Genomic DNA, 13731 nt, shown 5'->3' with positions numbered 1-13731 from the left:
TCACCAATCCTTCAACCACCCATGCATCCTATCATCAACCACAAATATTCATCCGGGGGCCCCTTCCTTCACCTACCCATCCTTCCCTGCCAGTAATATATTACATGTCATCTGACTCTGTCTTCATCATAAAACTTTCTCTGTTGAGTTGAAGATAGAATACAATAGGCCATTAGATATTCAACCCCCGCCGATAATGCTATTGTTAAGTAAAGGGTGTCTTCTTCAACTGTTCAGGGTTCCCAACATCTTAGTCTCAGCAGAAGTGCAATGTACTGAGTGTACACCCTTGCAGCGAGTGTATTCATCATTCTCAATGAGTAAGGAATATGACTTACCACCACCCACCACTGCTTCTGGCTCACCCCCTGCATCTGCAGCAACCGCTCCCTCCAGAGTGGCATGGCCCTCACTGCTGGCCCCAGCACTAGGGGGTTTTTACCTGTAGAAAAAACATTTCGTATTTTTTAGATGCCATATACGCCTCCCCTATTTATTTTTTTCATTCAAAAGATTGAAAATCCATAATTAATAATACATACACCACACACATCACTATCCACAATTTGGATACTAGAGTAGACAGTATGTCCTATCAAAAATAACAAAATAATATCCGGTTGGGCATTTTGTTGGTGGTACTTTTTTGAAAAGCCTCTCAAGAAGATGACAACCCAAAGGGCTGGAATCAGTTTCCTAGAGCTATTGATGCATCTAATTTTTTGAAAAAAGAAGGAGTGGCCAACTGGGCAGACGTAAGGTCTCGCTAAGATGGAAAATAATGGTGCTGTACTCCTCCTCATACTGGTGCACGATAATCAGTTGTTCAGTGTCCACCATCACCTGCTGCTAATAAAAAAGTACTAGGCCTGGATTAGAAAAAGTAAAATACACCACTTTGGGGTGTCCAACACGAGTGACCACCATTTACTGATTGAGCATGAGACAGTGAAAGAAAGCCTTCTCATCTCAACAAACCTGCGTAGAATACCTTACTTGGGCATGCAATTTGCACAGCATATTAGTGTTGCTAGTACTTCTAGTACTAGTATTAACCTAGGGCAAATGGGTTTTCAGAGTCCTACAGTACCACTCCTGGGCAATCCACAAATAAGGGGAGAGAGTAAGCTGAGTGTAAACCTAGAAGAAAGCAAGCTACCGACAGACTAATACAGAGTCTGAGGTTAGTCAGAGGCAGTTTGATTTGAAGTAAAAAAAACACTAGAAACAATGTTAGTACGTAATGGAGCAAAAACAAGAATTTAAAAACAGATAAGTTGAAGAGGATTTAGGAAAAATGAAAATTAGGAAATTGAAATAAAAAAGCAGTAAAAGTTAGGGAAATATTAATATAACAACATGAGAAGGACTTACTGGGGCCAGCAGCGGATCCATATGCTCCTGAGGCCGCTTTCTGCTGCTCCTGGCAGGTCCAATGCCTCCCGCACCTGCCTCAGCACTGCCAGCAGACCCAGTCTCCTTCTTGCCCCTGGATGCTTATCATAAGACATAATAAAAGAGACAACAAATGATTTGTGTTAAATGAATAAATATTAAAAAATCTCTCTAAAAATATTTTTAGACAGGAAACAGCAATTGCAATAACATTGAGCTAGCCTGAATCGACTGGTAGAAGACGAGTATCACAGTCCTGCACCATCCTATCTTTATTATTCCACAGTTCCATTCCCATTCCTGAATCCTAAACATACCTAGCCCGCATAATCCAGACTTTGGAATCAACTGTAAAAAAATAATATGTGCTTCTAAGTTCCGATCTTATTCCCAATCATCTCTCAGGTTCAACTCCAACCCCCTTTGTTGGGCCAATTACTAAGGGCCTGATTCTAATGCGGTTAGGAAAGCATTCCCATCTAGGGCCTGATTACAATGCGGTCAGGAAGGCATCCTAACGGTATTTTCTCCTTCCGAATTGGATCGGGAACATGTCTGCCTGACCAAGGGGCCCAATTACGATGCAGATAGGAACATAGGCTCCCATTGAAGTCAATGGGAGTTCAACCAATTTAGTCGGGAAGCTTTCCAAACTGCATCAGAATCGTGCCCTAAGTCTGCATTTATTCTTCTTAATGCATTGATTGACGCATGCATATTGCATACACCAAATTGGTTGGTTGCTATTCTCTCACTATATGAACTACAAAAGGTTCTACTTGGCACAAACAGTTTTGCAAAAATAAAGGCATGTAGTTATGTGCGGAAATGCAGCCTCATAGCAGCGCAGCTCATGCTAACTTAGCAATGTCGACAATAAACCTACCATCCATACCATACCCTCTCCCTGGTAAGTCCATAGGATATAGGCATAGGACAAAAACAGAGTTCACAAAGGCAAGCAGACTCCAAAAGCGCCTTATGTTTTGTAAAAAAAATAAAATTAGAAAACCATTTGGTGAAAAAAATCAAAGAGATGCTTCTGATGCCGAGGAGCTTACAGGAAGCTTTTGTTTCATTAACCCCTTGCCTGCGGGGCTGATACACCCGCTGTGCTGGGGGGGATACGCACAGCGCCCTGGTGCTCGTGTCGAGCTCAGCTCCCCAAAAAATCCCTGTGATCACACGCTCTAGGTCACCTTCAATTTGAAAAACGATGTTATACAGTCTATCAGGGGGGGCAACTTGGGTGTCTGCTGTCAGTAATGTAATTATTAGTTGCTCTCGCCTCCAGACAATGATGCAGTGCCTTCCGCACTATGGTAACTTCTTCCCTGTTGTCGAGCAGAGTCACCGCCCAAGTTCTCACCGTCTGAAGCATATCTCGCTGTCAAAGCAGCAACATTCTTCCTTTGAAATGGTGGATGAAACCACTGCATCTCCTCCAATTTGGCTTTAGCTTCAAACTCTTGAGGCTGATCCCGTCCCTGTTGCGTTGATGGTCCTTTGGCACAACCTTGGCAGCACTGAGTCGTGAGCCCGATGTGTTATGTTATGTTAGCAGGAACATTTAGAGCGCACGGACACCAGAAGGTTTCATGGCGCTAATCTTGAATAGTGTTGCGGCGAATGGACTATACGTAAGCTTACTCAAACAACCAGGTCTTAAGCGCCTTTCTGTGTCCTGTAAAGAACAAGGAGAGCATTGCTCAGGGACTTGAAATCTATTGGGTGACTAGTAGTTTTGCGCTGTCGTGCAAAGATTAAGTATGTTCAGAAGTGTCAGGGGCAGGAGAACCAGCAGGCGATCCCTGCTTCTGTTGCCCATTATTTTTATTCTTCCAATTCTTTTTTAGAAAAGAATGGTTTCCCATCCTTATCTGACTGAGTTTTCGGTGCTTGGAGCTGCGCCGGCGCTTGAGAAAAGGGTTTAACGCCCAGACTATTGCGCCCAATAGTTTTGCGGTTAGTCTACCTCCACCGCGGCCTATAGGCGGTTAGCCACCTGAAAGCTCACTGCATCCCCCATTACATTAACAAGGATCATATCAGCCACTACATCGAACACTCCCAGCAGTCACATACCCAATTCCACAGCCGCTTCGGCTCGATGTTCATCTTGAACATTCTTAATCACGGACGGGAGTACGGTCATGGAAGGCGTGCCAAAGCACATTGAATATACCCCTGCAAACACTTTACCCCAAGTATTACAGTCTGCTCAATCTGGAACTAGATCTTTAGGTAAGCTTACTTTCAAAATCCTGTGCTTTTCTATAGATGTAGTGTTTGGAAAGACTGCCTCGAGATGCCCAACCTTTTCAGCAAGCCAATATGGAAACTTGTCCTTATTTTGGGGAAGCTTGCTCATTACGGATTTAATCATGATGGGGCTGATGCTCATTGCCCCAGGCCTCGCTTGCAGCCCCAGGCGGAATGGCCTGGAAATTGCGTGAAACAAAGTGAACAACAGCCCTATGTACATGTATCAACGAGCATGGGCGTCCGCAGAAATTTTTCCAGGGGGGGGCAACATTTTTACTTCATCACCATCCTCCAGCATGATTGAGCACAAGTATTAAATAAACAAATAAAAAATCTAATAAGACAAAGCTTAAATAACAAAAGAAACCCATGGGGTGGGAGAAAAATCATGTGAGGCTCCACAGCAGATTACCTGGCAACCACAATGAAACAGAGGAAAAAACAAACAAGCAATGGCATAGCCAAAAGGTCTCGCCATTGGGACCTTATAACTGTTTAGCCATGCAACACTTGATGTTGTTGCACCAAGGATATTGTACTGGACAACTAAACACTTATAAGGTCCCAAAGGGGAGACCTATTGGCTATGTCAATGCTTTTTTTTTTTAAATGACAAGCAGTGCTATAGGGCTCCGGCTGCCACTTAGTCCACCACATCCCACGTAGATGCTGCAGCCATCTTTGAATGGTTTTAAAGCCAATTCAAAAGTTGTCACCAGTGTATGTTAATCCCTATCTCAACTGTGAGACTGCTCTACTGCTTCCCAATTCTATTAAATACAAATTATGTAAAAAGAACATCCCTTTCTGAGCTACACAGCTCATTTTACCCACGTTTCATGTGCAAATTTGAAATACTGATGGTTTGGGCTTCCCGGAATTCAACTGGTTGAAAGGTGGACAGGTGTAGAGAGGAAGAGAGAGAGAGGTGTAGAGAGGTAGAGAGAGGTAGAGAGAGAGAGAGAGAGGTAGAGAGAGAGAGGTAGAGAGAGAGTGGTAGAGAGGTAGAGGTAGGTAGAGAGGGGTAGAGGTAGGGAGAGAGAGATAGGTAGAGAGAGGTAGAGGTGTAAAGGTAGAGAGAGAGGTATAGAGAGAGGGAGGGGTAGAGAGAGAGAGAGGTAGAGGAGGAGAGGTAGAGAGAGAGGTAGAGAGGTAGAGGTAGAGAGAGAGAGAGTGGTAGAGGTAGAGGTAGAGAGGTAGAGAGAGGTAAAGAAGTAGAGAGAGAGAGGAAAAGAGAGAGGTAGAGAGAGAGGTAGAGAGGGGTAGAGAGAGAGAGGTAGAGAGAGAGGTAGAGGTAGGGAGAGAGAGAGAGGTAGAGAGAGAGAGGTAGAGAGAGAGAGGTAGAGGTAGAGAGGTAGAGTGAGAGAGAGAGGTAGAGAGAGAGAGGGAGCGAGAGAGAGGTAGAGAGAGAGAGAGAATGGTAGATAGATAGAGAGGTAGAAAGAGAGGTAGGAAAGGTAGAGAAAGAGAGGTAGAGAGAGAGGTAGAGGTAGGGAGAGAGAGGTAGAGGGAGAGAGGTAGAGAGAGAGGTAGAGAGAGGTAGAGGTAGAGAGGTAAAGGTAGAGAGAGAGTGGTAGAGGGAGAGGTGGAGAAAGAGGTAAAGAGGTAGAGAAAGAGGTAGAGAGAGAGGTAGAGAGAGAGGAAGAGAGAGAGGAAGAGAGAGAGGTAGAAAGAGGGGTAAAGAGGGGTAGAGAGGGTTAGAGAGAGAGGGGTATAGAGAGAGGTAGAGAGAGAGAGGTAGAGAGAGGTAGAGAGAGGTAGAGGTAGGGAGAGAGAGGTAGAGGGAGAGAGGTAGAGGTAGAGAGGTAAAGGTAGAGAGAGAGTGGTAGAGGGAGAGGTGGAGAGAGAGGTAAAGAGGTAGAGAAAGAGGTAGAGAGAGAGGTAGAGAGAGAGAGAGATGAAGAAAGAGGAAGAGAGAGGTAGAGAGAGAGGTAGAGAGGGGTAGAGAGGGTTAGAGAGAGAGGGGTAGAGAGGTAGGTAGAGAGATAGGTAGAGAGAGAGGTAGAGGTAGAGGTAGGGAGAGAGAGAGGTAGAGAGAGAGGTAGAGAGAAAGAGAGGGGTAGAGAGAGAGAGGTAGAGAGAGAGCGGTAGAAAGAGAGGAAGAGAGAGAGAGAGAGAAAGGTAGAGAGGGGTAGAGAGGGTTAGAGAGAGAGGGGTAGAGAGGTAGGTAGAGAGATAGGTAGAAGTAGAGGTAGGGAGAGAGAGAGGTAGAGAGAGAGGTAGAGAGAAAAAGAGGGGTAGAGAGAGAGAGAGCGGTAGAGAGAGATAGGTAGAAAGAGAGGAAGAGAGAGAGAGAGAGAAAGGTAGAGAGGGGTAGAGAGGTAGAGAGAGAGGTAGAGAGAGAAGTAGAGGTAGGGAGAGAGATAGGTAGAGAGAGAGAGGTAGAGAGAGAGAGAGGTAGAGAGAGAGGTAGAGGTAGAGAGGTAGAGAGAGAGAGGAAGTGAGAGAGAGAGAGAGCGGTAGAGAGAGAGAGAGAGGTAGAGAGAGAGAGGTAGAGAGAGAGAGGTGGAGCGAAAGAGAGTTAGAGAGAGAGAGAGTTAGAGAGAGAGAGAGAGGTAGTGGTAGGGAGAGAGAGAGAGAGGGAGAGAGGTAGAGAGAGAGGTAGAGAAAGGTAGAGGTAGAGGAAGGGAGAGAGAGAGGTAGAGAGAGGTAGAGAGAGAGAGGGGGTAGAGAGGGAGAGAGGTAGGGGCGAGAGGTAGAGAGAGAGGTAGAGGGAGAGAGAGCGGTAGAGAGCGAGAGGTAGAGAGAGAGAGGTAGGGAGAAAGAGAGGTAGAGAGGTAGAGAGAGGTAGAGAGAGAGAGTTAGAGGTAGAGAGGTGTAGAGAGGTAGAGAGAGAGAGAGAGAGAGAGGTAGAGAGAGGCAGAGAGAGAGGTAGATAGAGAGAGGTAGAGAGATGTAGAGAGAGAGAGAGAGGTAGAGAGAAAGGTAGGGAGAGAGAGAGGTAGAGAGGGAGGTAGAGAGAGAGAGGTAGAGAAAGAGAGGTGGAGAGAGAGAGAGAGAGGTGGAGAGAGAGAGAGGTGGAGAGAGAGAGAGAGAGGTAGAGAGACAGGTAGGGAGAGAGAGAGGTAGAGAGGGAGGTAGAGAGAGAGAGGTAGAGAGAGAGAGGTAGAGAGAGAGAGGTAGAGAGAGAGGGGTAGAGAGAGGTAGCGAGAGGTAGCGAGGTGTAGAGAGAATGGTGTAGAGAGGTAGGTAGAGGTAGAGAGGTAAGGAGAGAGACGTAGAGAGAGAGGTAGAGCCACGTAGAGAGAGAGGTAGAGAGAGGTAGAGAGACGTAGAGAGAGAGGTAGAGAGGTAAGAGGTAGAGAGAGAGGTAGAGGTAGAGAGAGAGATGTAGAGAGAGAGGTAGAGGTAGAGAGAGAGAGGTAGAGAAAGAGGTAGAGAGAGAGAGGTAGAGAGACACAGAGAAAGGGGTAAGAGAGGTACAGAGGTAGAGAGAGGTAGAGCGATAGAGAGAGAGGTAGATCGAGAGAGGTAGAGAAAGAGGTAGAGAGAGGTAGAGAGGTAGATTGGAGATCCTAGCATTTCCAGAGCATTAAAGGCACTACTCATCTGTAACATCATTCCTTTCACTGCACATCCTGCTTTATCTAAATAACTAGGGCCCTTATATACAAAAGGATGTAGTGGTCATAAAGCTTACAATTTGCAGCATCACAGTGGTTGCTACTGATGGTTTTCACCCCTTCCTAGGGCCCCTGCAGCTCCACTCTTCCTTAGCTTAAAAAAATGTGCCCTCCCCCCTCCTCCGAAATTTGACTCTAGGTGCGCCTCTGCTTCAAGCTGTGGGAGCAGCCAGGCCCGGACCTTCTCTCTTGCCCATCAGCAGCAGTTTTCCCGCTCATCAAGCAGGACAGTCACTGCAAGCGCTTTGTCACGCTTTTAAAATTGACGACCATGCAGACAAACACCACTGTCTGTGGGGGCTGTCAATAGTGACGGACCAGTGTTCCAGGGGGGGGCAAGTGCCCCCCCTTGCCCTCCCCTGCGGACGCCCATGTCAACGAGGTATGCAACACGCAAAGCTCCACAAGTGTAGCAGTAGTAGCATAACGTGGTGTGGAGTATAGATTGTCAAAAGGGCAATGTGGCCCATCAACCGATAAGAGGCCCAAACGGACCGCCAGTTTGGGGGGAAGAAGGGTGCCATTAAATCGAATCTGGTGTTGCCAAGCTGTGAGCGGAACTTCAAGAGACATGTAAGGGTGATAGCCTACAGGAAGAGCCGTGGCAGTATATTTGTGAAACAGATTATCTGTCCCTTCAGCAGCCGGAAAGGTGACCCAAGAATAAAACACCTCGAACGGATCAGCTGCGTTCACCTCAACCACATCAATGCGCACAACACGAGCATCAGGGACTCCATGTTGAGCCAAGAAGGTTTTGACAGCAGCCGTATTTTGCGACAGAATATTAACAGCCGCGATGCTAAAAAAATAGAGAATGAGAACTTACCCGTGGCAGCACTATAGTGCGTATAGCAAGTAAATGAAAAGACCTTTTAAAATTCAAGCTTGAAAAACCTATAAAAACGCTTAATATAGGAGGATACACCATCGCAACAGCTTGTGGACAAGCACACGCACTACTCAAGCGACTCACAGATAAGTACCAGACCAAATGTTGGCGGAAACCATGTTGGAGCTCTGTGTCGCGTTATGTCTAGGTTTGAGGGACTGACCAGACCAGACCAGAATGACAAGGGGCATTGTTTATTGACCTTGTACATCATGTACAGACTAAACCCCAGAGAGCAGCAGAGAACGCGAAATGTAGACAGTTCTCATGTGAAAAGCACAAATACAGTTTTGCAAAAAAAAAGGCGTGTAGTAAAGTGCGCAAAAGCACCCTTATGGCAGGAAAGCTGATGCTAACTTAGCAATTTCAACAATGAACCTACCATCCATACCACAGGACTGAAGTCATGTGAGAGGACGCATTACACAGGCCGCTAAATTACCAAATAATACTAACTAACTACTACCACTACCTTAGTGACAGAACAGCCTGACAGGACAAAGGAAAGGACTGGAGTCTTTCTTATCTGCATTACCTAACTTACATTCTCTAACCTCTCTTACAAAACCAGCCAAGAGAGCACAAAGTTGCAAACAAGTATGATCAGTTAGTAGCGCCACCCACGTGTCTGGAAGAATAACAATCACATAATATAAGATTTGTAAACGTAAGTTACCTGCATGTAAGTAGCAGCAGCATGTTAGCTATTTGTGAAAAAAATAATGACAATAACACAGAACAGAAGAACACAATAGTAATATAATTAGCTACCTACCAAGCCCGGGGACTTCAACACCTAGCAGGCCCAGCATGTCCTGCTCCTGGTCCAGGATGTTGGACTGTAGTGTAGTTCCTATTATCCCAATAGGCTCTGCGCATTGGAATAATATCTTCAATAGTATAGACGTAGGACTGTGGTTAACTAGGTCTTCTACTGACGATATTAGACTTAAAAGTTATGTGTGTGCCAGCTAGCTCAGAGTTCACTAGAAACTTTCTCGAATAGGCAAGGAGGAGTTTAACCTCCCTGGATAGACAAGAAGGGATTTAGTTTCTGACAACCATAGAACATGACAACTTTGCTCTCCCCTAATCAAGAGTATATCTGTAGAGTCATGTGAAAACAAAAGACAACTTATTTTACTCAGTCAGTACGTGCATTCTTAGTTTCACCAGTTTGTAGAGAAATAAGAGATGGGCGTGGTTCAATAAAAAGATGTTATTTATTGATCAGTCTCTTTTCTCATACAAGAGAAATGAATCGCTATTATTGCAATACTTATAGTTAAGTAAAGTGCATACAGTAAAAACAGAATTATAAAATAATACTGTAAAAGCATTTATATGGTTTCTTAGCCATATGATACTAAAATGGATGAAAGTTATATACATATATACATTGACTAATCGTACTCAACTGGTGCTTCTAACTACGCCTACCCTAGTGTACCTGACCTAAGCCTAATACGTGGGCGGGAGTAGATAAGTAGCAGTTTAAGTTAAGTTTGCTTTGCCAAGGATCTGATTCAAGAATTCTCTGTGAGGGGTTATTCAGTACAGTACCTGGGATTTAGAAGGCTGGAGGGCTGGTATCTCAATCTCAGGACTCGATATCCCAGTTGCCCGCAAGGGCGGCTAGGAATGCCGGAGCTGGATTTCTCGGCAAGAGAAAAGGCAGCGTCTCTCTCTCAGCGCGTCAAAAGGGAGGGGCAGCGTCCGTGGGCTTTTTCTGCATCAGCTGGGCTCCTCGGCAAGTATTGCTGCTCCAATCTCGTCACCACCGTCGTGTTTGCTTAGGGCAATGTCGGTAATATTTATACCTGAAAGGTGCCGAGATTGACGTAAGGATGGACATAAATACGTCAATAAGGATGTCATAAGAACTGGTCGTTCGTACATTCTTTACTGGAGTTCTTGGTTAAATCAAAACAATAGCTGGTTGCTGGAGGTTTGATTTGTTTTGAGAACTCGGTATGCTTTCTGTGGGGGCTGGGGGAATAGTGCTTGCCTAACGTGGTAGCATGCGCTATGACCTAATCAGAAAACGGGTTTCTGTGCCGTTGTATGGCCACTATTGATATATTAACCGGACAAGGGTCAGAAACAGGAATATTGATACAGTTCCCATAGGAAATACATCACACCCACTCCACGGAATCTATGTCCATATTTACTAACCTAAGCATAGTAAACACAACTAATATTGTATGTGTATTCAAAACCGCCCAAAATACATTAATTTTGCATCACTTTGGATTTGCGTAACACATGAAAAAATTAAAATAGTTACTGTATGCTTTCAAGCAGTGTAATCATTCAAAGAGGATGCACATTTTATATCTGCACGAATGATTTGCGAAAATAACACATGAAATGGCTCTTAGTACAGAAGAAAAAGTGCGAGTCCATTTCATCACATAGAAATACAATCGTATGTGTAAATAACCTAGAGTTCGAGGGAATGTCTCCTAGAGGTACCTAAAAATAGAAGTGTATGTTCTCTAAGAATAGTTTACTTTAAGCAGAAGATAAGTGCCTGAAAGGTAAATATTTTGGATGTTTGGAGAACGTTCCTGTTTGCAGGAGCAGACTCGAAGAATTCTTAGTGGCTTTATTTTTAAATTTGAAGGCCAAATTCAGAGTTCAGGGAACGCTGTCTGCAAGTTTGCTCAAAGTCATTCTTTCTGTTCTGGTGAAAACATCATATCATTTAGATGTTCGAAAAAACAGTCAACAGCTTCTGGTGAGAGTTCGACAAGGTTGGAAAATGACGCTACCATGCAGTCATGAGCATGATTGCTTTCAGTGATGGTTTGATCAGCATAGCTGACAGATGGTCGTACCTGATCGATGCTGCTTTCATCTTGTACTTCACTACCCTGCATTCGCAGTGGTGAAGTCTCCATGAATGCCATCATCAGGATTGGTAGCCGCTGGGGACAGCACAATGCATGAGCCTTAACTGGACTCAACAAAGTCTCTGCATCCAATGACACTTCTGATTGTATTGTGAGACAGGTGTCCAACACGCATTCTTCGCCGCATAGCAAGCACCTTAATACAGGCATAACACAGGTCTGCCACAAGGGTCTGAATGAAAGAAACCAAGTCATATTTAAATCGCGTAGCAGTGCTATTCCAAGGACTTTAGTTATGCGGTCCCGGTAGCGGATAGCTAGGATCGTTTCTTCCATTGTTGTTGGATCATGTCTGTGACACGGTTTGCCATATCGAAGCAAAAGTAGCAAAAATAGGACGCCTGCTACTAGTCCCAACAGGAGAGGTAGTCCGCCAAAGAGAGAATGGACGAAGTTTGGAAAAATACCCATGATCGCTTTGAATGGTGTTAAAGCGCCTGAAAAAACTGTCTTAAATACACTGGCGATACCACTGGTATCAGAAATATTTAAGATTTCGTTTAGTATTTCTGCGAAGTGTAGGGGGCTATTCCTTGATAGCAGTGAATGAATCTCTGCCGTTGTCCTTGCAACTTGGAGATCATACGTTTCTTTTGATGACGTCAACCTGGTTGGTGTCTGTAGGAGCACAGTCTTCATTCTGCTTAAAGTATCAATTCGAATAGAAGAGAAAATAAAACTGGGCCATAACCTTGCCTCCCTGTCTGGAGTATCGTTCGGGAACAATACTCTTTCACAGCATATGACCCTGGTAGTCACGCTCACGAGATAAGGTTTTCCGGGCATTAGGCTGCAACATCTGCGATCTACAATTAGAATGTAACTCCCGTTCGAGAGTCTCCTAAAGAATGGTTCTATTCGTGTTGCAGGTGTGCCTAGCTGGTGACATGAAAGGTTATTTGAAGTCCCTTCACAGGCCCCATGCAAACTTAAACCCTGACACAGAAGTATACCACTTAGTGATTTTGCACAATTATTGCCACTAAGAAATACACTCTGTCCTTTACTACTAACACATGTGTGTGTATAGGGCAAGTCCCATGTCGACTTAATGTATCCTTTACCCAACCTTTCATACTGGCCTGCCTGTATATATTTTTGGCAGTACTGAAACTGGAAAGTTGTTATCGGAATACTTATTATCCCATGTATTATCCATTCAATGACAGGTCGTTCTGACATTGTCAATGGTAATCTCTCAAGTTTTTCAATGCTCAGAATTGTATAGTCAGCACCCTTCTGTGCCAAACTGATTTGTTTATCAGTAAGGTTAAAGATATTAAATAATGACGTCGTGTTGATTAAACGCCAAGGCACATAGCCTGAACGCAGATTTTGTAACGTCCAGCCAAGCTGTACAATAGAACGCAATTGAGACTGACCGTGTTGTAACATCAGTAAGTCTTGCTCTATTATATCGATTGCTGAAGATACAATACTGTCCAGTGAATATATTCTGGAAGACAGAGTCATTAACCCATTGTCTACAACAGAAAGTGATTTTTCCAAATTAACACGGTCAATTTCCCGTACTTTTTCTGCTGTCTCAATTTGAGTTTCTTTCCAAGCTTCATTATAAGCTGCATATATAGAGGCCGCTATGAAACGTTTTTGACGCTGTTTGCGTGGTCCCATAATGAAATCGCGCAAGTCAGCACCTTCTTTAAGTAAAGTTAGGTGTTGCTTAATTTCTGCCAGTGTGGATGTATGTAGCCATTGAAGGCAGAGCTTTCCCACACTGTAAGTAGTTACAATCCCTGGATGTTGTCTCTGGGAGTATCTAGGGTCTGGCCTGGTCAATGTGAAACCCTGTATTTTGTTCAGGAATCTGTCTTGACAGTTATTTGTGTCTGTGGGCCAGATCAACCATTGTTTCCATTCAGGATGTGTTCTGTTTTGGTTTAAAATACTGGTTACGTCTATCTCAACATCAGAGGTGCTATTACTATCCATTGTTGGCTTTGGAATAGACGGTTTGTTTAAGTCTTTGATTTTGGCTAGACCAAGACAGGTGGTCTGCTGAATGGTGTCATTCAAAAATATAATTTGTTCTGGGATCATGCAGGCTCTAAATAAAGATTCTATACCTTGCACTTGCCAATCTTTTGTGCCCCAGATCGTTTTTGTTTCAATGTTATTGTTCCAGAAATCAAAACCAAATGTATTCATTTTATCAAAAAATGAGTCTGAATATATCAATTTTTGTGTTTGTAAGCATGGTTTTAACCCCTGTCTTATTTAACAATTTGAAATAGAATGTTTCTGCATTACTTGTGTTAAACCCTGAAAAGTATGAATATTTATCATATAATGTTTTTGAACTGCCTTTTGGTGGAGTTGCACAATGTTCCCATTGGTTAAAATTTAAAACATTTCTAGGCTGGGTAGATTTATGCAGATAATGGTTACCATAATGGTTATAACAAAACATTTGATCGTAATTAGATGAACCTTGTAAATAATCATGTTCTGTAAATTTAGCTGACATCACTAGATCAGACATCATATTATTAATACTTTCAAAGTCCCAATCATCAGCAAATGTGCTTGGTTTTACAAAGTCACTTAATGAAATCTTAAATTGGTGTGGGTACTTCAGTAGTTCAACCGGACCATATATTTCATATTCAGTTTTGTC

The sequence above is a fragment of the Lissotriton helveticus genome, chromosome 7, assembly GCF_964261635.1.
Source record: "Lissotriton helveticus chromosome 7, aLisHel1.1, whole genome shotgun sequence".
Classification (NCBI taxonomy): Eukaryota; Metazoa; Chordata; class Amphibia; order Caudata; family Salamandridae; genus Lissotriton; species Lissotriton helveticus.
Note: the sequence above shows the minus strand (reverse complement) of the source record.